General features: G+C 29.5%; 1 long non-coding RNA gene across 1 annotated transcript; it reads right to left on the bottom strand.

Annotated features, from left to right (window-relative positions):
• Positions 1 to 1,010: 1,010 nt before the first annotated feature.
• On the bottom strand, positions 1,011 to 1,559 carry LOC129916777 (uncharacterized). The gene is made up of 2 exons (XR_008772551.1): positions 1,211 to 1,559; positions 1,011 to 1,155 (listed from the first exon to the last, which is right to left on the bottom strand). It is a non-coding gene; the product is annotated as an uncharacterized LOC129916777 (long non-coding RNA).
• Positions 1,560 to 23,300: the final 21,741 nt, after the last annotated feature.

Here is a 23,300-nt window from a genome sequence, read left to right as displayed (position 1 = left end):
TTCTGGCTTAGGAGTAGAATTAATAAAATTATTTGACTAAATTATATTACCCTTCCGGAGGGACATATCCGGTATCATTTATCACCACACATTTTTACTAGTATAATCCACGATTAAAAAATACTTTAAATCAAAATCAATTTAGTTTTAGGCTTAGTCTTTTCCAAAATATTGCAATGCAGAATAAGGCTGATTAAGGAATAAAAATCAAAACAAAAATAAACTCGGTTGCTTGCCCCTCACAATAATTAATACAAATACTTAAATGCCAATACCTCTCTCTCTCTCTGAGTTCCATCTAAGTTCAAAGATATCATGAAAAGCATCCAAATAAGGCGCATCATTAAAAACAAGCTAGGTATAACGTTATAAGCACGGTTGCCGGAGTGGGTAGGATCCTACCAAACTGGGTAGGTTTTTTCACCTTGGGTAGGTTGGTAGGTTTGAAGTCAATTTGGTAGGTTTTTCCAAGTTCTTTCTCTAAAATAATTTTATTTTTAATAATTGACAAACAAAAATTGTAATTATGTCAAATCTACCCAAAATATTTGTGCCAAACAAATGTGCCCATCTAAACCGAGAGTAATAATATTAACTAATGTATGTAAACGCAGTATCCTCATCAGTGGTACCACTTTACTTCAATTGAAGTAGATCTACTTCTTTTTTTCAAAAAAAAATTAAAATCTACTTCCTGCTTCGCACCATCACAAAAATATCGAAATCTACTTTATTTTAAAATGTCTGTTCCAATCACCCCTGTTTACCCTATTAAATGACGGAATTTTTAAAAATCCTTCATTTGGATTGAGCTTTAGGTTATTATCTTTCAAATAAGCTATAGAAGATTTTTGTATCTAAAATAGTTTATTTTTAATTTTGAATTGAAATTTTTGCCGCACTGGCGAAAGTGCGAGAGTGCAATGTTAGAAAATGGCGTCACGTTTTGTGGTGGCTACCATGGTTCATCGATTTATAAGACGTTATCACGTCAAAAAACGAACTGTGAATTAGTATTAATAAATATTCCTTCTTACGTGACCTTTTTAGTAAAATAAAATATACTATTGTTTGTGGGCTATAGGTCTTTTCTTGAGTTAGTTCTTTTCTCTATCAGTCGACGTTTCGGGTATGGATATACCCTTCTTCAGGACTCTATTTAAATAAAAATCTTAAATATATTAAACCAAACTAAAATATCTATACTTACAATATTAAAAACTTTTTAACCTCTTAAGGTTTAACAAAAGTGGTTTTTCAAAAACTGTTTAGCTTTTTGTATCAAAGATATTTTAAAATTCAATAATAGAATATCTTGAAAAAGACGTTTCACATTATTGAAATTTCAAAACAATCAAATTAAAAATTTCTATTTGATAAGAAATTCAAAAATTTGATAAGAAAACAAAAACAAATCCTATCTAAAAATTCAAGTTAAAAATGTTGATAAAATCTAATATAACATATTTCTTTGGACAAACTGACTATAAATATTGCTAAGTCCCTCACAATCTGATCTCCTATTAACAGTATTATCTGTATCTAAAATATGTAACATTTCTAGCAACATTTTTTTACTATAGTGTTTCTCTGTTTGTAAAATGTCTACGTTATTAAAATCTGGCCTATGTCCTTCATCTATACAATGTAAAAAAAAAAAATGTATGTTTTTATTTTTTTAAATAAAATATCAGTAGGAAATTGCTGTTGTTTTTTTTAACAAGAATGTATTATCTTAAAATCGAAAATTTTCGATGGGTAGGTTTTTCTTTGAATTGGTAGGTTTTTTTGGAAACTTTGGTAGGAAATTTTTTATGCGAGTGGCAACCGTGGTTATAAGCCCATTGGGAAAAGACATTTATCGTTTCTTTAGTATTACCATTCTTAAAAAAAATAATAATACTGTTGTATAATTTTTAGTTTACAATCGCATCAGCAAATGATAAGAATAGTAAATTAAGTATAGAGAAAATAAACTTTTACAGCCTTGAACATAACTGTCTTACATGATGTAAAAAGTTTTACGCATGATGTAAAAAGTCGACAAAGTGAACAATTTGCAGTTTTACTGCAAAACCAATTTCTTCCTCTTCTCGAAAAGTTTACTCCAGTAAAAAAGAATAAAAATAATCATTAAGAAAGTTTGAATGGTAACACTATGCAATGCAACCTCAACGTCACGGATCTTCTTAATCATATCTAGAATCATTTATATACGTTTGTATCTACGTATAATCACCATATGTATAGCATTATCGCCTTCATTAGCTTAATCATTGCGGTGATGGAAATAATTATTTCTGAAGACGTCGTCGTCGGTCGTCTTCGTTCATTTGTTACAATGTTGAAAGATTTTTTCCACCTCAATAACGAACACGGAATAATAGTATATGACGACTATGGACGAGTGTATCTTCATATAAGAACCCGAACCCGTCCCGTATAGAAATTGCTAGTTTTGGTATGAATCACTGCGTAAAATTGTTTATTTATCAAAATGTTATTTCCTTCTTGTTTGATGGACTTTAAAGGTATACAAGTTGAAAGGTAGTTTATAAGATAGTTGGAAGAAAAAGGTTGAAAGAGCAGATGTTCGTTGTTTTATATGTAGAAGGAAGCTTACAACTTAGTACTATGAAACTTTTTAAGATTCGTTGAGATAGAAAAAAAATGATGATAAAGATTAAAAGTTAACACCAAGTTAACTTGTGCGAACGCGAATATACTACTACCCATGGGATATGCGATGAAAAGTCAAGGACGCTGAAGGCCGCTGTTTTAAGAATAGACATATTTTATAGAAATATACATGTGCGCAGTTAACGCCGTTTGTATACATGCGAATGACGCAACTATTATGTTATAAAGCACCTGGTGGTGATTACAAATATTTCATAAGAGATTAATTTTGTTGTGATACCACATTGAATTTATATATGCGGGACTTTATGCTTAACAATATTAAATTATAATCATGGAAATGACAAGTAGCAGACAGATCAATAACTGGAAATGAATTAATGACAGAAGCAACTAAATATCAGATTTCAACAAAGAAATAAAGTGCATTTAATTATCAGATAGTGCATCTTGATTGTTTAATTTGTTTAAAAACCTATATCAGCTGCAGTCATAAATAACCAGCAAAGTTAATTTGTGGAGAATTTATGGTTTTTTAAGATGATAGTTAAGTTTTATTTCATTAAATTTCAACATAAATTGAGTTGAACATAAAATATCGAATGCTTTTGGACCTTCATACTTCATGGAGAACAAAGAATATAGAAATTCTAGATACAAAATTAATACACTCTGATATACAAGGTTGTTTTTAGCTACCTAATATAGTTAAATTGTAGATACTGAAAAACTTAAAATGGTACAAAATATGTGGTTCTGAAGGAATAATATGCACTTTTTCTAAAAAAAAAAAATGATGACGTTGGAGTAAGAGTTTAGAACAAGTTCTTCTTTCGAAAATGCGTTGTAGTTTTGTAGTGGATGAGTCTCTTCTTCGCTGGATTAGAAACTAACTGTCAAACCTGTCAATACAAGCCGTATTGGATGTATTCAAGCCTGAAACCCACAAAATAAACCCTGATATGCCGCAGGGCTTCGTTCTGTCTCCGACTCTCTTTTTGATTTTTAAAAATGATCGTTTTTCATCCACTTAACTTTTTTCTCATCCGCAGTTAAATTTTTTGCTGATAATAATACCCTTAACTGATACAATTACGTAATTCGAGCACTTATGACGACATAGTGCCTCATGTCTCATTTTTATAAACAATGCTCTGATGAAATAGCAAGTTGTATTCCTCCCCGCAAGCAATTCAACAGTAATACTCACGCTTCAAAGAATTAAATCCAATTTCTGAATTACAGAGATTCTTTTTTGAGCTGCACTACAAGAATGTGGAACGCGTTACTCACCTCCGATCTAATTTCAAAATTCAGAACTTCAAAATTAATATTCATCGATATTTCCTTTCAAACCCTCCATATTTATCTAACACTCTTGCTGTGTTCATCTTACTAACGTCAAATTAATCCCTTGAGTGCACAGACATTTTGATTGAAATTTGTGTGTGTAATGTTGCGAATAAGGCCCAACGGTTCAAAAAATATTTTTCGAACCCTTAATAACGGTACCTCCCATAGAACGCTTTTTTGGTTTCTGAATATCTCATACATGACTAACGCGATTTCAACGAAAATTTCTATACACAAGCGTTTAAGTAGCGGTAAAATTAAAATTTAAAAAAAAAACACATTTTTGGATTTTTACAACATATTTCAAGATATTTAGAAATTTCGATTTTAAGTGTTAATTAATTATATTTCTTAAAATAGCGTACCAACTTTTTTTTGGAAAAAATGTTAGAAATTTTTATACATACAAAATTGTTTTTTTTTTTAACGGTTCTATATTTATACAAAAAATCCAATGGCATATTTAGTTTTGTGCTCAAAATCATTTAAAATGGTCGGTGTTTCATTAATAAAAAAAAAAAAAAACAGATTTTACATATTTTATACGTGAATTCACTTATTAAATTAAGTTATATAATTTTCCTTAATTTTTTTTTTTTTCATAAAAAGCTTTAAGATAAGAGCTACTTTTACCATAAGAGCAAGTACGTGCGACCCAGTTGTGCATTTTTTTTTTTTTTTTGTACTCAAAGACGATATTTATATTCTTCTTTTTTTTTTTTTGAAAAAGAAACTTATGAAAAATATTTTTATCAGTATTGTCTTAGTGTTTTTGCCCATCAGTTAAGATAATGATATAAGGTTCCGACATAATAGCAGACTGTACAGATAGTAATTGGTACAAAAATGTTAACTGTTTTCATTATTTTTTTAGCTATGAATAATTGTTTGATACTATTTGTTTGCGATTTAAAGTAGAGGGTCACTGTGGCGTATGCGTAACTTTTTTATGAAAAATCTTACATGCTAATGCAAAATGCTTTATTTTTGAGTTTAACGTGAAGTTAAACCTTTGCGGCATCGACCGTTTAAAATTAATAAGAAAAATAATGTCGAAAAGTGACACCAGCCATACACTGAGGGAAAAAACAACTTAAAATCAACGAAAACCACGTTGATTCAACTATTTTTCGGAATGATTTTGGGTTGAAGACGAAAATTTTGAAATCAAAGTAGAAAATAGTTAGTTTAAAGTCGTTTGCCGTTATAAAACCTCTATAAATCAAAGTTGTTTCAACTTTGAAAAAAAGCATCAACTCCATGTTAGTTTTTTCAACAATAAATCAACGTTGAACATAATACATTTTACGTTGCGGTTTTTCCCTCAGTGTAGATTGACATTTTTTTATTTTCCAATCATTATCTCAACGGATTTTGATTTTTTTGTTTTTTTTTACAGAAGCTTTAAAGTAGGAAAAAAACATTACTTTTTACGGGAAAGCAAAACCCATAGAACGACTGGGTTCTGAAAACCGTTTGACTTATTTTAAGTTCACTAAATATATATTTTTAATGGGAGCTGGTCAAAATTCTGGTTTTAAAAATTCTGCCTTTTTAACGAAAATTCTGTTTTTTTTTCATTTCTGTTTTTTTTTTAACGTGTCCCTTTTTTTTAATGCATAAACTGACTTTCTTTAACCAACATCTGTATACTTATTAGAAACGATGTTGTATGATACAAAATATTCCTTTTCTTATTAATTTTTGAACATCCATCTTTATTTGGTAAATTAATAAATCAATTATTTTTCGAAAATTTTTAATATTAAAAACCTTTTCTTAGTATTTTAAAATTTATTGATTTATCAAACAAAAAATTAATATTCATATGTAAATAAAATGACAAAGTAAGTAAGAAACCGAATTATGAGAATATTTTGCGAGAATCGATGGTTTTTAAAATTTTCCAAATTCCAAATTTTAATTTTTTGCAGAATTTTGTAAAACAGAATTATGAAAAGCTGAATTTTGAAAAGCAGAATTTTGACAAAAGAATTTTGACCCCGGCAGAATTTGCACCCCAATCCATTTTAAGTCTCTGTTTTATTTTTTTTTTTAATAGAATAAGGGTGGCCCAAGCACATTAACCTTATCTTTATGTTTAATTTAGATGCTTAAATGGTTCACAATTGTAATTTCCCCATTTTTTTTTAATTTTATTTTAAGAAGATATGTATGAAACGCATCTTAAATTATTATTTATACTGCTATTTTTTCACACTCATACTAATTAATTAAGATATGCATATGCAATGATGATCCTCTTAGAATAAATGCTTCTATACAAATTTGTATTATTATTTGCACTTCATAAAATAATAATTTATATTAACATGTCCCACGAAGCTCAAAAAATTGATAGTTCAATAGCGTTTACCGCAAACACTCATAAATTCAAAAATTTGACGTGTTTCTTTTCACCCATATAATAATAATAATATAGTGTTGTCTTCTCATTTGCATATAAAAGGCTTGTTTAAACATTTTTGTTGTCATTTAAGTTGATGGGTATTCTTTTTTGATCTCATGCGGGATGAAAATTTAAATGATAATAAATTTTTTGAGACTTTTTTTTTTTTAATACATACTTAAATCATACAATAAAAATATGAACAAAGTTCATTAGCTTTTTGAAGAAAAATAAAAAAAAAACTAGTTTGTAGCGATAAAAAGATGATGTCTTATAATGGAGTGTGAACAAAAGAGCATGAAGTAATCTTAAAGTAACACGCATAGCCGGTAGTTGCATGGAAATGTAAATGAATGTCTTTTATTATTATATATAAAATGTTTTTTAAAAATAAATTCGGTTTTACTTATGAAAAATCCACTATAATTAATAAGTTTATGATTCTTGGAAATATTGTGAATTTCATTTCAATCGACCTTGACGAAAGAATATGCGTGATAGCAAATGGTTGTTGCAAAGTTATGAAAGAGAAATTAAATGTTAGCTTGGGTCGCTGAAGGGTGGGGTCAAAATTCTGCTTCTCAAAATGCTGTTTTTCAAAATTCTGCTTTTCATAATTCTGTTTTACAAAATTCTGCAATAAATTTAAAAAAAAAATTTTAAATCAGAATTTTGAAAGACGGAATAGAAAAAAAAGCAGGATTTTGACAAACAGATTTTTCTTAAAAAAAGTAGAGTTTTGAAAAACATAATTTTGAAGCCAGAATTTTGACCCGATCCCGTCGCTGAAATCTGAAAAAGTAATATTCTCAATATGATAGTTATTTTAATTAAAAACAACAAAAAAAAAACTGACAATTTTGACGCTTATCTAGGGCTTCCCTTAAAACACTTAATTCCTACTAGGGGAAAAGGAGGCAGACTCTAAATCAAAAGTGGAAGCAATTTCCCCTTTCATGGGACTCAAACCTTTTTGCGGGATACAACAAAAACAAAATAAAAAAGTTTACCGTTGAGCTGTTTTGAAGATTTTGGAAAAAAAAGTGCATCTAATACATTTTTACCATTTCTGATGCAACGCCATTGCACGATCAACGAAAGTCTCGCTAAATGGGAAAAGTGCATTCGATGCCTCTTAACAATTTGCCAATATTTCTGGTATAGTTAAGTCTTAAGACAGTTCAAAAATTCTTTAATCAAAACATCCTTACGAAATCGATTATCAAAAAAAAACATCATCATCATAGTTTAGTAAAGACACAAATAAAATTTTTGTACATCGATTTTTTTTAAGACAAAATTTAACAATTCACATCCACTTGTTGTCAAAAGTTGTAGGTACCTAAGCAACAAAATTGATGAATATCTTCTGTGTCATCTGCAGAAAAACGAAAATCGAAAGAAAAAAAGAAAAATTGAAATTAAAAATGCAAAACATGATGGATAGAATAGTTTTTAGAAATGTGAGTTTTAATTATTTTGAGTTAATTTTAATATTTTAAATTAGTTTGGCACCCAGGGGCGTACACTCCCTTGGAGCAAGCGGGGCGGCACCCCGGGTCCCCCGACCGACCCCAAGTTAATTAAAATGTATTTGAATCACTTCGGATACAAGAGAGACAAATTATGTCATTCAGTGTAATGTATAATGCATTGGTAGCCACACAATATATTGATTTAAAAAAAATGTTACCCCAGGGGCCCCAAAAAAATAAACAGCTTTTTTAAAAGAAAAATTTTAATTTTATCTTAGGGCCCCAAAAAATATTACTTGAAAAATCCTTGCAACCACAAATAATAAATTAGGGGCCCCAAAAAAGCAAAAAAAAAGTTGTTAATGGCATACCAAATATTACTTCAAGTCAATACATTAGGGGCCCCAAAAAAGCAAACAACTTCAGGCCGGGGCACAGTGTGGTAATTCGCCAATCTGACTGGACAAAATAGAAAAAAAAAAGTTTAGCCACATGATTTTAAATCATGAGTTGAGCTTCTCAATACAATGGGTAACTGTAATTCATGTTTGGTTTTTTGGTTTTCATCTCGGATTAGCGTAAGCTAAGCTTGAAAGTTGGTTCTTGTCAACAGTTGGATGGAGATAATACAAAGTATTCTATTTTTCGCTTGAGTTTAGTTGACGATTAAAAACGCTGTGGTAGTTTTTTTGTTGTAATTGTTTTTTTTAATTGTTAATCTACATTTGGAGGTAAAGTATTATAATTTTTATTTATTAATTACCATTGCAACTATTAAAAAAAAAATTCTGTAAGAAGGCTAGGAAGTGCAAAAAAAAAAAATATCTTTGTTTTTCAATTAGAGGTAAAGTTAATTTTTCCGCATTTTTCCGGTCTGAAATTAATTAATTAATGTATTGTGGAGTGTTGTAATGAGATTAGCTATTTACATGTCTCGCGTTTTCTCGACCGCCATACAACTTTTTTCACTTTTCAAAATGAAGTCAAGATTTTCAAAAAAACAAATTTTCGGAAAATGTGTCAAAACTGCCAAATAAGATCGAAAAGACAGTTTTTTTGTACTTTTAATGAGCGGGTATCATCTTTGGAACATTTTTGACAATAAATAAAAATTAAAAACATAATTATATAAAAGTTTTTTTCTTCAAGTTAAGCGAAAAAAAAAACAAAAAAGGTGGAAGACACTTTGGACCGCTCTTTAAACTGAATTTCATTTTGCTTGACCAATATTATGTGGTAACTAAATAAACAAAAACAGTAGATAGTCAAACAAAGACGAAAAGAATTTTTAAAAATTAAAAAAACGGGAAAAATATAACAAACGGAAGGTTAAAAGTGCACCTATCCATTAGAAATAGTTTAAATCATTAGAATCGCTCTCCGCAAAATTGAAAAAGCATATTCCAATAAAACCGTAAAGTATTTAACGAAATTTTCTTTGAGTGAAGGATCAAAATGTATAAAAGATTAAGTTCTGATCCTCTGGAACCACTAAACCACTGGAATTTTCAACTAATGAGGCATTATCATTGATGAATGATGCTTTTCTGTCGGAACACCTAAAACAAGTTAAATGCAAAAAGCAAGCAAGTGTAAAAGGCCAGAAATAGGGTCACGAAGAAATTTAGAGAATTATTAGCTTGAAAAACATCGAAGGTAATATAAACACAGCTGTTTTTAATAGGCCCTTAAGTTTCAAGTTTGCATCGCACGAAAAGGAGTTACTTTTTTAAATTATCTGCAGATATTTTTAAAGGTGATGCCACTTTTTATGATTGGGAAACATATTTAATTAAAATCATTGCTTAACTTTTAATTTAAAGCATGATATTGAGAAAATAAATCATATATGTCACCTGTCAAAAACGTGTGTAAAAGTTCTATTTCTTAATAAAAACTAATTATTCTGCCTCTCTTTTTTCGTGAATAGCAATAGAGTTTTTATTTATTGAGATTTTTCAAGCGTTTTTTTTAAATAATTAAGTATATCCAATCATAGAATATGTTTACGGAAACATAAATTCAAAATGCATTTTCTTCATCACTATTTTGACCCACTTTTTGCAGAAATTATAGATTTCTTTTTAAAAAATCTTTCTTTTTTATAGAATTTTATCTATTCACATTCATTTGTTTAAAACTGTCGATTTAACGCGAGTTATTAATTTTGTCCAGCTAGATTCGTGATTGGCCACACTGTGCGGGGGCCCCAAAAGCCTTTACTTCAGGGCGTCAAAAAAAAAAATAGTTTTTTTAAATGAAAATACATTATTTGTTGATGGATTACTAAATATTACTTTAGGAGCCCCAAAAAATATGACTTCGGAGCTCCAAAAATATTATATGAATGGTCCCAAAAAATAATTTTTCTGGAACCCGGTTAGTTGAGAGGCAATCAAATATTAATTTGGGGGCCCAAAAATCTATTACTAAGGAGCCCAAAAATATTCATCACATTTTCTGATGGCATGACAAATATTATTGGAGGATCCTCAAAAGCTATTACTTCAGCTATTACAATCAAATGGAAAATTAAATATCAATTCAGGGGCCCCAACATAAATACATCAGGGCCTAAAATAAATACATTACGTTATTGGTGGCATTCCGAATATTACTTCAGAACAGAGGCCCCAATAACTAATAATTCTTGGCTCCAAGAAAATTATATTATATTTTAGGGGCCTCTAAGCACTTAATTGTGAGGCCCCAAAAATAATTTTTCAGGGGCCCCAAAGGAAATAAAATATGTTTGATGATGGAACATCAAATGTGTACATATTACTTCAGAACAGAGCCCCAAGAACTATCAATTCTAAGCTAAAAAAAAATTTATTTTAGGGGTCTCTAAATATTTAATTTTGGTCCCCTAGTACAAGTATTTACTACTTTTATGATAGACATTTTAGGTACCTAAGTATAGCAAAGTGCATTACGAACATATTAAAACATTAAAATAAACCTAAAAATAAATAAGCCATACAAAAAAAAATGTATGGCGTATACTTACTTTTTTTTGTATCTAAGGGGCCTCCAAATATCAGAGGGGCCCCAAAATTTAGTCTTGCCCCGGAGCAAGTGGGTGATGAGGAAATATTGTAAAATTGAGCGGATACTTAAGAAAAATTTCGATATAGCAATATTGTGTTCGGTTTGTTTTTTCATTGGTTTAACAATTTATTAATTTAATTATTTATTATATTTTATTAAATTATTCTTTTTATTTTCAGGTTAATTTTTTTTTTAAATAAATAATAACATCTTTTAGAGTTTTATTTACTTAAACTTATTGTATTTTCTTTTAATTTTTGATGGATATTTTTTTTCTTGTGTTTTTATTGATGTTTTCAGCTTAAAGGAATAATAATCTTTTCTACACACATATAAACATCTGAGAAAAATATTTTAAACGATTTCAATCTAGATAGAAATTCGAATATTTATGAGTTGAACAAAAATATTTATGGCGTTTGACTCCCAAATGGAACGGAAACTGAATTGAAATTTCTGTATTGGGTTTGAAATCGTTTAAAATCTTTTCTCAACCATTTCTTTTAAACATCTTGGAATTCGGAAATAAACATTGTTTATGTAAGTAAGTATATTCTTACAATCGTAGAGAAACTTGAGAAAAAATACACTGGGTAGCTGCGGAGTAATCCATGCACCAATGACACAGAAACGTCAAACGTGGGATAGCACTCGATCTCCTAAGAGTACAAACTTAGTGGCAGATATTTATCGGTTCCCTTGGTGGCTAAAACTGGGTTATGGTTAAATTGATGCTTATTTTGAAAGGAGTTAAATTTTGTAAATTTTGTTCAAGCGAAATACACCATGAACTTTTCTTATAAAGGTGTTTTAACTCAGTAAGTCAAAATGAATCCGTGGAAGTTCTTTCCATTTTATCTTATTTTTTATTTTTTTCTTTATTAATGTCAAAAGTTTCTGTAAAATAGTATCCCAAAAAGCAGCTGAAATCTTTCTTAAACCAAAATAACAAAACATCTTCACAAAATCCCAAATCACCACAATTTATAAGACTGTTTTAAATTTCACTTTTAATTTCCTTTTGACCCAATTTTTAAAAAGCTTCCATAATTTATTTCTGGTACCCATAATGTTATTAAGGCAATGTCTTCAAATTTAACCTGATGATAGCTGAAGTACTCTCATATCTAAATATACATACTTTATTGCGTATTTCTATTTCACAGTTAAAATAACAAAAGATACTTAAATTATCAATTGAAATCAATCTTTGTAACCTGAGGTTATATTTTGACCAATTATCGTTGTTGTTGATTTTGCAAAAGCCAAAGCTTCAATAATTCAGTTTCAATTGGTCTTCAAATATACCTATAGCTATAGGTAGTTTAATGAACCTCTAGCTTAGCGTATTACGCCACAGGGGCAACCTTTGAATCAACCTCAGAATGGAAACCAAGTTCGAATACGCACGTGTGATGCCAAAGAGAATCACAAAGATTCTTTTGCGCAAAATATCACAACTTATAAAAGACCAAAAAGACGGTGGCACCGATCGATGATGGTGTGATGATGCCTCAAGGCTAAAGGGAAATCTCCCAGCTTCTCTTGGGAGCACAATATAAGTGACTCCGTTAGAGAAGTTATTTTTTCTTAACCTATTCATGGTGCGGCTAGAGACTAATTGAAGCTAACTATCGTGACGTTTGAGTGTGTAATAAGAATAAAATTAATACAATTTATTTATAATTATTGAAAATCTATGGAATTTTTTCGAAAATTTTCTTCCGGGGGAATTAGTTTAAGTGCATTAGGTAGTTGCTGCACCTGATCTTAGTTCTGTGCAAAAGATGAATATTTAGTTAATTTTATAAAAAAATTTTAAATGCAAACCATTTTTACCTACCTAATTTTTTTAAAGACGATCAGAAATGCGATACACATACACACTCTCTTGTTTTCTCGAAGTATTTGCTATAAAATTCGAGTTTATTCTTTTTATAAATTTTTTTAAGTAAAAAAGTTATTTTCACATGTTGACATATAATTTGAATTTCTTTTAAATGTAAGTAAAAACAAATTTCTTCAAGCACACCAAACCTCTTTAAGTTTGTTTGCTTTGAATTATTTGTCACACCTCAAAGTTTAAGGAGTTTGAAATTTTGTGTTGTGCAAATATAAATAAATACTTGATTCTAACTTTGTTAGCATTGTTCTCTTTATATCGAAACATGTTTTTGAATGCTTAATAGCTAAAATAATAATTTGAATAGAAACCACTTTGTTTTTAAGTTTTACGCAATATTATGTATTAAGGTACGATCTCATTTCATCTCAGATTCTTTTGTTTAGATTTTTGTTTTAATGTGATTTTTTTCGAAGTAAATTTTTAAGAGTGTGAGTACACTAGACTGATTCAAAAAAAAATTATTATTTTTTGTTCATAGTTATATCGAAAATATTGTTCGAAATGACGAAAAAAAGGCTAGATTTAATCATTGTCTTGTATAAAATGACCGTTCTACAAAAATGCTTTTATAAAATTAAAAAAAAAAAAACCGACTCAAAAATTAATAAAAATAATTTTTCGTTAAAAAAATAAATAATTTGAATGTACTGAAAAAAAAAGAAACCAAAAAACAACATAGAATATACAAAATTCGAAAAGTTTGGCAAACTTTTTTGAAAACCTAATAATTTCGTCAAAAAATTGGAAAAAAATTAAGAAAAAATTACATTTTATATTTTAAAGTTGAATAACTTCGAAACGAGCTGGTTTATCAAAAAAAATAATAAGAGCTGTTTTGTAGAGCTTTCAATTTTATATATGATTAAATCTAGCCTTTTTGATGAACCATTAAAAAGTTATAAAATTCCAAACTCTAAAACACAATCTTTCCCATGTAAATCAATCATATGGGAATATTACTACTTAATATTTATATTTAAAGCTGTTAGACCAGGGTCGATAATTTTTGAAACCAAAAAAAATCATAGTAGAATGAATCCCATTGGAAAAGGAGGGGAATATGATAAGAATGAAAGGAAAAATAAATTACGGGCGAGCCGAGTTCGGGAAGTGGGTGGGTTGAGTTTTTAATGGTAAAAAATGGTATATTTCGATTTCCGGCAAAACTACAAATCCTATAGAAAAAAGTTGTATGGCAAAGTTGTAGGTAATAAAAAGATCTACAACTTTTGTATGAACAACTTTTTCACATAACCTCAAAATTTATGTGAAAAATTCAAAAAACCGAGTTTTTGGTTTTTTATTTTTATCTTTTTCAAAAACAAAAATTTTTCTACGAAATTTGGTGAAAACTTACCTTATTATGTCCCAAATACACTGTAATTAATTTGATTTAAAATATTTATTTGTTCAACTTATTTTGACTTAATACCAAAAAAACACCCTAATTTTCAATCGAAAATTCACGTGTCAAAATATCAGCTTTTTTCAAAAAGTCGGTGGGCATTTCGTTCGTTAAAATGTCTATTTTCTGATGGTGTAAAAAAAATTTTACATTAGTATACTATACAACATGTTCTAGTAAAATTAAAAAAATGAAAAAAGCTTGAATTCAAAAAAAAAAATGTTATCATTGTTTGCAATTTTGGCCTATTTATTCAAATTTACACTTTAATTACTCAAAAAACGTAAGATTAATCAATGTTACATGAAATCTTACGTTTTTTGAGTAATTAAAGTGTAAATTTGAATAAATAGGCCAAAATTGCAAACAATGATAACATTTTTTTTTTTGAATTCAAGCTTTTTTCATTTTTTTAATTTTACTAGAACATGTTGTATAGTATACTAATGTAAAATTTTTTTTACACCATCAGAAAATAGACATTTTAACGAACGAAATGCCCACCGACTTTTTGAAAAAAGCTGATATTTTGACACGTGAATTTTCGATTGAAAATTAGGGTGTTTTTTTGGTATTAAGTCAAAATAAGGTGAACAAATAAATATTTTAAATCAAATTAATTACAGTGTATTTGGGACATAATAAGGTAAGTTTTCACCAAATTTCGTAGAAAAATTTTTGTTTTTGAAAAAGATAAAAATAAAAAACCAAAAACTCGGTTTTTTGAATTTTTCACATAAATTTTGAGGTTATGTGAAAAAGTTGTTCATACAAAAGTTGTAGATCTTTTTATTACCTACAACTTTGCCATACAACTTTTTTCTATAGGATTTGTAGTTTTGCCGGAAATCGAGATATACCATTTTTTACCATTAAAAACTCAACCCACCCACTTCCCGAACTCGACTCGCCCGTAATTTATTTTTCCTTTCATTCTTATCATATTCCCCTCCTTTTCCAATGGGTTTCATCCTACTATGATTTTTTTGTACTTTTTAATGTTTTTGAAGGCATCGGCACTGGTCTATGTAACTTTTACAGAATTTTTTTTTTGAATCAGTCTAGTGTACACATCATGGACACAAAGCCAAAACCACGAATCTGCAAAATTGTAGTTTTGAGAAAAACGACTTCAAAGTTTTGGAAACTAATGCAATGTTATGAAAATCCGTGCAACGGAAATTGAAAGTTTAGGCTTCTAGACAACAAATATAGAGAATTGGGATAGATGCAGTGAATAGAAAAACCGATATGAAGTAAAATGACGCATTATTATCCATAACATCCATTTTATTTTACATTTAATGGTATGAAAGAATAACCTTTTGTTGATTTCAATTTATTTAAATCATTTAGAAATTTTGTTTTAATAATTTTGTCAGGAGGAAGTGTGTGAGCTATTTTCCACTTTAATATGACCATATATGTCAAAAAAGTGAATTTTCACTCTGTTGCAAACAACGGCGGATCCAGGGGGGGCACGTGCCCCCCCCAGAACTGGTTCATACTTTAAGCAAATCAAATTAATAGAGTTGTTCAAATATGTATATGCATAATAACAGAAAGTACTTGAGTGAAACTCTTGTCTATTTCTGGCTGGAAATGCGAATTTTATTGTTTGTTTCATCCCTTTACCACCTCAAAAATAAATAAACATATATTTTTTTTTGTTGGGTAAACACGAATTTTTTTTTCGATTTAGAAAAAAAAACAATTTTCTAAGTGTTTTTTTTTTAACTTTAAAGTGATTTTGGTGAAAAATTTTGATACCTATGGACATCAACAACCAAGGTATGAATGGTATTCTAAAAAAAAAAATAATTGTATATGCAATTCTATTTTTTCATACAGACGGGTTGAAGTGCACACTTAAAAAAATTGAAATTTTTTCGTTGTTTTTTTTTTTAACAGTAGTGTTTTTAAAATATAAGGAAAATAAAGGCAAAATAAAACTCTAAAAAAGGCATAAAAAGGCATTTATTGAGAGAAAGCATGTAATATAAAAATTAATTGTAGTAATTTTGAACAATCATGAGTTTTTTTAAATTTTCAGGTAACAAGCGCCTGCGATTGTCCCTTTTTGGAGACTTTTCACGAGTTGATTTTTGCCGTGCGGCCAAGCTTTTCAACTCGTGTGAACGTAAGCTGCAAATCGTGCGACATATCGCGCGGCTAAAATCGACTCGTGAAAAGTCGTCATAAGTGCTTTAAAGGAGCTAAAGATTAAATTAATTAATTAATTAATTAAAGCACTCGACATCACCCACTTTAACATTTGCCGGGAGCTCTTGATTTGTGTTCCCATTTATTACTCAATTTACTTGTTCAACTCTCTCGAGTCCCTTATTGCCCAAAAAAACTGATTTGTACTTCTCAAAAACATCTTTTGCGACTGCCCTTTTCGCGGCTTCCAAATCTCTCTTGATTTTCAAAATCTGGGGAACTTCTCCAATCGAATATTGTAAATTGAGTAAGTTAGCTTTTGAACCCTGATACGTATCGGTTGCCGGCCGCGCAATAGAACATAGAAGGCATTAAATGGTAGCAATAGCAGACAAACAAGTTGCATAGGTAGATCCTTAATATAGATATATTGAGTAAGTTATCTTTTTGTTTGTATTTGAGTGTTTTGTGTGTAGGCATTACTTTAAAGACGCTAAAAAGATTTAAAAAAAAAACATAGAAAAAGGAAAAAAAAGGCAATAACAAGAGAAAAGGCAAAATAAAATACATATATTTAGCATGAGGGGGACGTGAAACGTGTTTGTTTTTAATCTATAGTGTCGTACGATTGAGCAAGAAAAAAAGGCAAATTCAACAACATCCTATCCCTGGTTATGAAGTTATGAGGTGAACCGGGTTTGAAAACATTAGTTGTGCGGAGAACGATTTAAAGTTTTGAACTCTGGACTAAAACGATCGTAAGCAAAATATTTAAATACTCATAACTTGGTCAATTTCGCTCCAATAGACCAACAATTTGAACACAATATTTTTGAGATATAAAAAATTTTAATGCAAAAAAAAAAAAAAAAAAAACTGGGTCTTCCGGGAAAAAAGTAGCTATGTTTAAGTTTTTTTTTTTATTCTTTGGAATGTCTTTAGTAGTCTTTAGTATTTGACTAAAAACTACCAGGTCATTAAATAATGGTATAAATATGTCCATAATATTGCAAAATTTTATACAAAATCAATTATAAAACGAAAACATTTTTTTTTAGAAATTTCATCTTTAGTACTTATTTTCTCAAAAACTATTTAATAAAACAACTTGAGTCAAAAAATAAAATAAAGAATAAATTACTTACTTTAAGAAAAGTTATAGCACAGGATTGTACGTGCATTTTATGATTTTTAATATTTTTTTTTTTCTCCCGGCTAATCGGGAGGTAAGTGGGTAAGCACTTAAGTGGGTTTTACTGTACCAAGAAAATGAAAATTTTTCCTTCCGAATAACTTTTTTGTCATTTGGTACCTATTTCATGAAAATATGCCCAAACATGTTTGGCTAGGTCATAGACCAAAATACCGCACTGTGCGTCGTTAAAATTCGCTGCTTGTCAGTCAGTCGTATGGTACTTCACTTTATTTCTAAATGTTATTGCTGATTTATTTTTGCCAATCCGTCCCTTGTGCCCCCCCCCCAGAAAAAAATCCTGGATCCGCCCTTGGTTGCAAACGCCGCCGCCGCCCGGTTTAACTTCAAAAAACAAAAATTGTAATGCTATTGTACTTTCTACTCTCAATTTTTCAGACAGTTTCCCTCTTTAACGTACACTCAGAGAAAAAAATAGTTATTTTGTAACTATTTGCATATAGTCACTTTATTAAAACCAATGCAATTTTGGGAATAACTATTTCTGAACAGAAAATAGTTACAAAGTAGTTTAAAATGACTGGATGACGAGGTATAAGAACTACAGCGACGATATGAAAATTGTTAAAAAAAATAAGGGGAGGATGGTATAAGAGTGCGCGGTTGATAAGAGTGCGCTAAGCGATTTTCTACGGTTTGAAAGGGAATATGAGACTGAATGCACTTATTTTGGAAAGATCTAAGTGAGTTTGATCTGCTGTCAAAATTTCATGCAAATGTGTTTGTAAACAGAGGTGCTAGTTAAGTTTAAGTTTTTTAGCACTTTTTTTCCAATATTTCTTGCCAAACAAATTAAATTTTCCGCTTAACAACAAAAAATAACAATAAACAAATTATGGGACATTGAAAAGTCGACAAAAAGAAACATTTGAGGAACACGTACGATTGGTCATAAAGTGCATTGTGAAATACTTATATATTCTTCGATTACATGTCTGAACGTGTAAGAGTGCGCACCATGATGATGTATAAGAGTGCGCGGGTTATAAGAGCAGTAAATGCTATCCAAGGCTTCAAAATAACTGGCATTTGTCCATATACCAGCAAACAGCAGCTAGAAAAAGCAATTCCAACCAAAAAGAAACCAAATACAAGTTTTACAAAAAACAAGCGAATGAGAGTAACTAGGAAATATTGAAATTTTCTCGGAACCATTAATCGAAGACTAAATTGATTGTTCCTCATGCAAGGAGTGATCGGTTGAAAAATACTCTGTTTATTTAAAGATAGGCAGTTTTATTTGCGACTTTTGTGCGCAAATAAAACGTACGCAGCTGCGCACTCTTACAAACTAAGCCGCGCACTCTTACACAATAGTGTCTTATACACAGTGCGCAAATGACCTAATGTGGTATTTTGTTTATAACTATTGAATTAATACATTTTTGTTACCAGTTTTAAGTTTTTTTCGTTGCTTTGATTATAAACTAAAAACTATATATAAAAAAAGTAGTTAAATTCTTTTTGTTATTGTTTTATTTGGTGTTTTGTCTAAAATGCGCACTCTTATACCACCTTACCCAACTATTTTTTTCCCTGAGAGTAGACTAATAGACCGCTCTCTCTTATGAATTTTGTTTTGACATATCCAAATCACTCTACCTTTTGTCACATCTTATTCAAATAACCTTATCATAAAAAGTAAACAGAATAAGAACAAATTTAAAACTGAAAAAAAAAATTGTGCCACCTGCTTTAGTAGCAAGCTGAATTCCCCTAAGTTATTTGCACTTATATTAACAATGCATTTAAGAAAACAAACAATTGTACAGCTTCAAGTCATATTTTATTATTATTATATAAAAGAAATAATCAAAAATTGTAACTTAAAAAAAATTCGTTTTTTTTTTTTCAATTATATTAAAAACAAATCAATTTGAATCATCACGAAATGAAAAATGACTAAATTATAGCCGGAAACAGTAAAAATAAAAATATAGTAAAAATAGTATTATGAGGTCATCAATATAATGCCGTAATGTAAGGTGTTTACCATTAATAAGATAAAAAAAAAAATATTTGTCTATATACAAAATGAAAAAAAAAAAAAAACCAAGAAATCAATATCTTTGATTTCACGTTTAGAATTTAATTTGCAAGACGATATGGGATGGTCTCTAGCAGAAGTTACCATCTCTATACAAAGCAATTATATATTATCGTTCTATCGCTCATCGAGCCTCAGCAGCATCAACAGGAAGAAGAGTCACGTATAGAGACAATGAAAATATAGTCATTGGATTTGATCAAGCTAAAGGCGCTTCAGTCAATTATTGTCTAATTGTATGATTAAGTTTTTTTTTTTTTTTGCCAAATTAATCAATTTTACTGATCAATGTGTGGTTTTGTAGTTTTATTTTTTTTTTCTTGTTGAATTTAAGAATAGAAGAAGACCGATTTGCAGCGGTTTTATTGTTTGCTTTGGTAATTATGGGGGATAAGCCCATAGACAAGGCTGTTGTTGGGTCATAGGTTAGATACACTAATAAATAATTATATCCTCTATGCATTTTCGGAAAAAAAAACAACGAATACACGGAAATAGACATTTTGCGGTTTATTGTTAATGATGAAATTCTATAAGATCAATTAAAATTAAGAATACTAGCTTACCCGTGCGAGACTTCTCGCATGCTTAAATAAAAAGAAAGTATAGGTAGGTAGGTACAAATGTAAATGCATAGTGTGTTTTTTAAAAAGTCGAGAATTACTAAAAAAACTCCTGTTTATCCCATTTAAAATACATTGGATTAGCCCCAGTTTAAGTTAAACAGCTATGAATATGGCACATTAAATTTAGCAATTCTAGGTTCCCTAAGTTGTACATACATTTTGTAATTAACTCTATTTCAAACAGGTTGCCGCAACTAATATCTCAAACTTGGTCAATTTGAAGAACTTGAACCGATGTTGAATCATGCATTCACCACCTTAAATCGTCAATAAAAAAATTGTTGAACGTAAGGTTTCTGTCTGATTCTTACATCCGACAATTTTTCCTTTGACGATTTTTCTTTGCTGTTGTATTGGGCTTTTCCAAAAATTATCCCATTTAATTCACACTCCATTAAATTTTATATCGCTATTCAAAAGTGGAAATTTTAAAACTCGTATCTACCTACGTGATTTCATAGTTTTTCATTTTTAATAGCCACTTATCATATTTTAGCCTAGGAAGTACCTAAACGGACCTAACACCCCTATTACGATTGTCAACTATCAATTGATAGTTGATAAATACTTAAATTTGATGTTTTAAAATCGAAATGGGGGAAAACTGGTCATTTTTTTAATGGATCTTTTCAGTTACATTTCACGGTTAGCATCATTCTTCGTTTTCAAATTTTTTTCAAAGCAAATAAGAGATCGATTTTTTTTTAACAACTATAAATTCTTTGCTTCCGGCTACAAAGAGGTTAAGTCACAAAATTGCACTTTCGGGTTTTGATGAAAAGAGAATAAGCTCTTGTATTTGGTATCAAAAACATAAATTTGTAACTCTTTCTTATAAAAATAAGAGGGTCAATGCTCAAAAATTCATCGATTTTCAACTTCAATCGGTTTTTCTGGTAAACTATCATTTATGTAAGTCCTTTTTACCCAGGGGCAAAGAATTGATAGTTGACAATCGTAATAGGGGTGCAACACTTACGCCCCTATAGCACGCAAAGAGCAAATGAAGGGTCCAGGGGAAAAACGGCACATGTCCACTTTTTGTCAAAAATAAACGAATGATGAGGTCTTTGTAGTATTTACTGACCACTATCTGATGGCATCCTTACTTTTATAAAACAAATTTAAGCCTTGCTGAAAAAGTAAATAAATTGTGTGCTTTAAGTACTAAGTTGTATGGAGAACAAAATTTAAAAATGCATTTTTCTCGAAATGAGTTGGAATGGACTTGTGCTGTTTTTCCCTTGGAGCCTTCAAATATTCCGGCCTTTTTCTTATGTACATTATGTATATACTATATATTTACATACATAGGTACACTTCCCAGACTTTTCCTGGCAAATGGAAGATGAAATGTTCCTACAGAATATGTTCATACATATATGTATGTACTTACAAAAAATCTTGAAAAAAACCATAGGTGTGTTTTTTTGTTTATCTATTGTGACTTGGGAAATTGCTTTCCACGCCATCTACCACTTGTAGCGACAACCCGAAAATGATATAGATTTTTTTTTCGATTTGCAGTTCAATGTAGTTTCCATAAGAAAAAAACAAAAAAGACCTCGAAAGACATTTATTTTACGAATTAATTTTATATGAACGAGTATCAATTTTATGATTGTAAAATGATAATAATATGTGTTTATATCTAAATCAGGTTTAAAATATATCAAAAAGAATAATAATTCCTATTTAATTTGTCTCCAAAAAGAAAAGCAAATCGCAGGAAAACAACAACAAATACTACAAAAAATATAGAAACTATTTTGGTTTAATTTTCTTTCAAGATTGTTGAAAATAAAAAAAAATGCTTACCTACTATTATTTGTGAAAAAGTAAAACAAATAAAAGAATAATTTAATAATTTTTATATTTTTTATAGTATTTTTTGTTGTTTTCAGGCGATTCGCTTGCACTTTTTAAATACAAATTACACAGGTATTATTATACTTTTTGATATATTTTAAACCTGATTTAGATATAAACACATATTATTATCATTTTGCAATCATAAAATTGATACTCGTACATATAAAATTAATTCGTAAAATAAATGTTTTTCGAGGTCTTTTTTATTTTTTTCTTATGGAAATTACATTGAGCGGCAAATCCGAAAATAATCTATATAACTTTCGGGGTTCCGTCGCTATCCACTAGGTGCCGTGATGCCAAGTGTCAATATTGATTTTTGAAATCCATGCAAATATTTGGCACCACTGTACATAAACTTTGGCAGCTGTCTGTCAGAAAAGTCGCTTTTGTTTTTTTAATATTAACTCCGCAGTGGAAGGCCATTACATCCATGATGGATACAAACAAATTTTTTCACAAAAAAAAAAAAAAAACAAAAACCATAGCATGGCATCCATTTTGGATTCAAAAAATTTCACAAAAAACCAAAAATCAAAACTGACAGTTCTGATTCTGAAAAAAAAACAGAATTTCTCTTCTGGTTTTAAAAACAGAATCAGAAGCAGAATCACTCACACATTCATAGATTTAAATGTTAGCAGTAGAAAATGTTTGCAGCACAAAAACAAATGAAGTTTGGCGCGATTACACATATATGTGGCAAATGTAAAACTTCAGATTCTTCAGAATAAAAAAAACTGTTCAATTGGGATTCTGAATCGAAGAACAATTCCGGATTGCCAATTAAAAACGCCATTAAACGTTTGTTATTGTTTTGTTTCTGGCGGTGTTTTTTTTTTCATAAAGGGAAATTCCAAAAACTATCTTTGTCTTTTCCTTTTCTAATTTGACATATCTCGGCATGGAAAATGTAAACAAAAAACATATTGTCACACACACTTACAACAAACACTGTGTGTTCGAAATCATTTGACCACAAAAACTTTTATATTTCGCGATTGTTTTCAAATTTAAAGTTTTTATTTCCGATTAATTAAAAAAAAATAATTAATTTTACATATTTATTTTGAAAAACACGAACTAAATTCACAAAACTCTATCACAATTCGCGCCTCCTTTTGTTTGTTTATGTCTTC

The sequence above is a fragment of the Episyrphus balteatus genome, chromosome 3 (assembly GCF_945859705.1).
Source record: "Episyrphus balteatus chromosome 3, idEpiBalt1.1, whole genome shotgun sequence".
In the NCBI taxonomy this organism is placed as follows: Eukaryota; Metazoa; Arthropoda; class Insecta; order Diptera; family Syrphidae; genus Episyrphus; species Episyrphus balteatus.
Note: the sequence above shows the minus strand (reverse complement) of the source record. Positions and strands in the feature narration are given on the sequence as shown.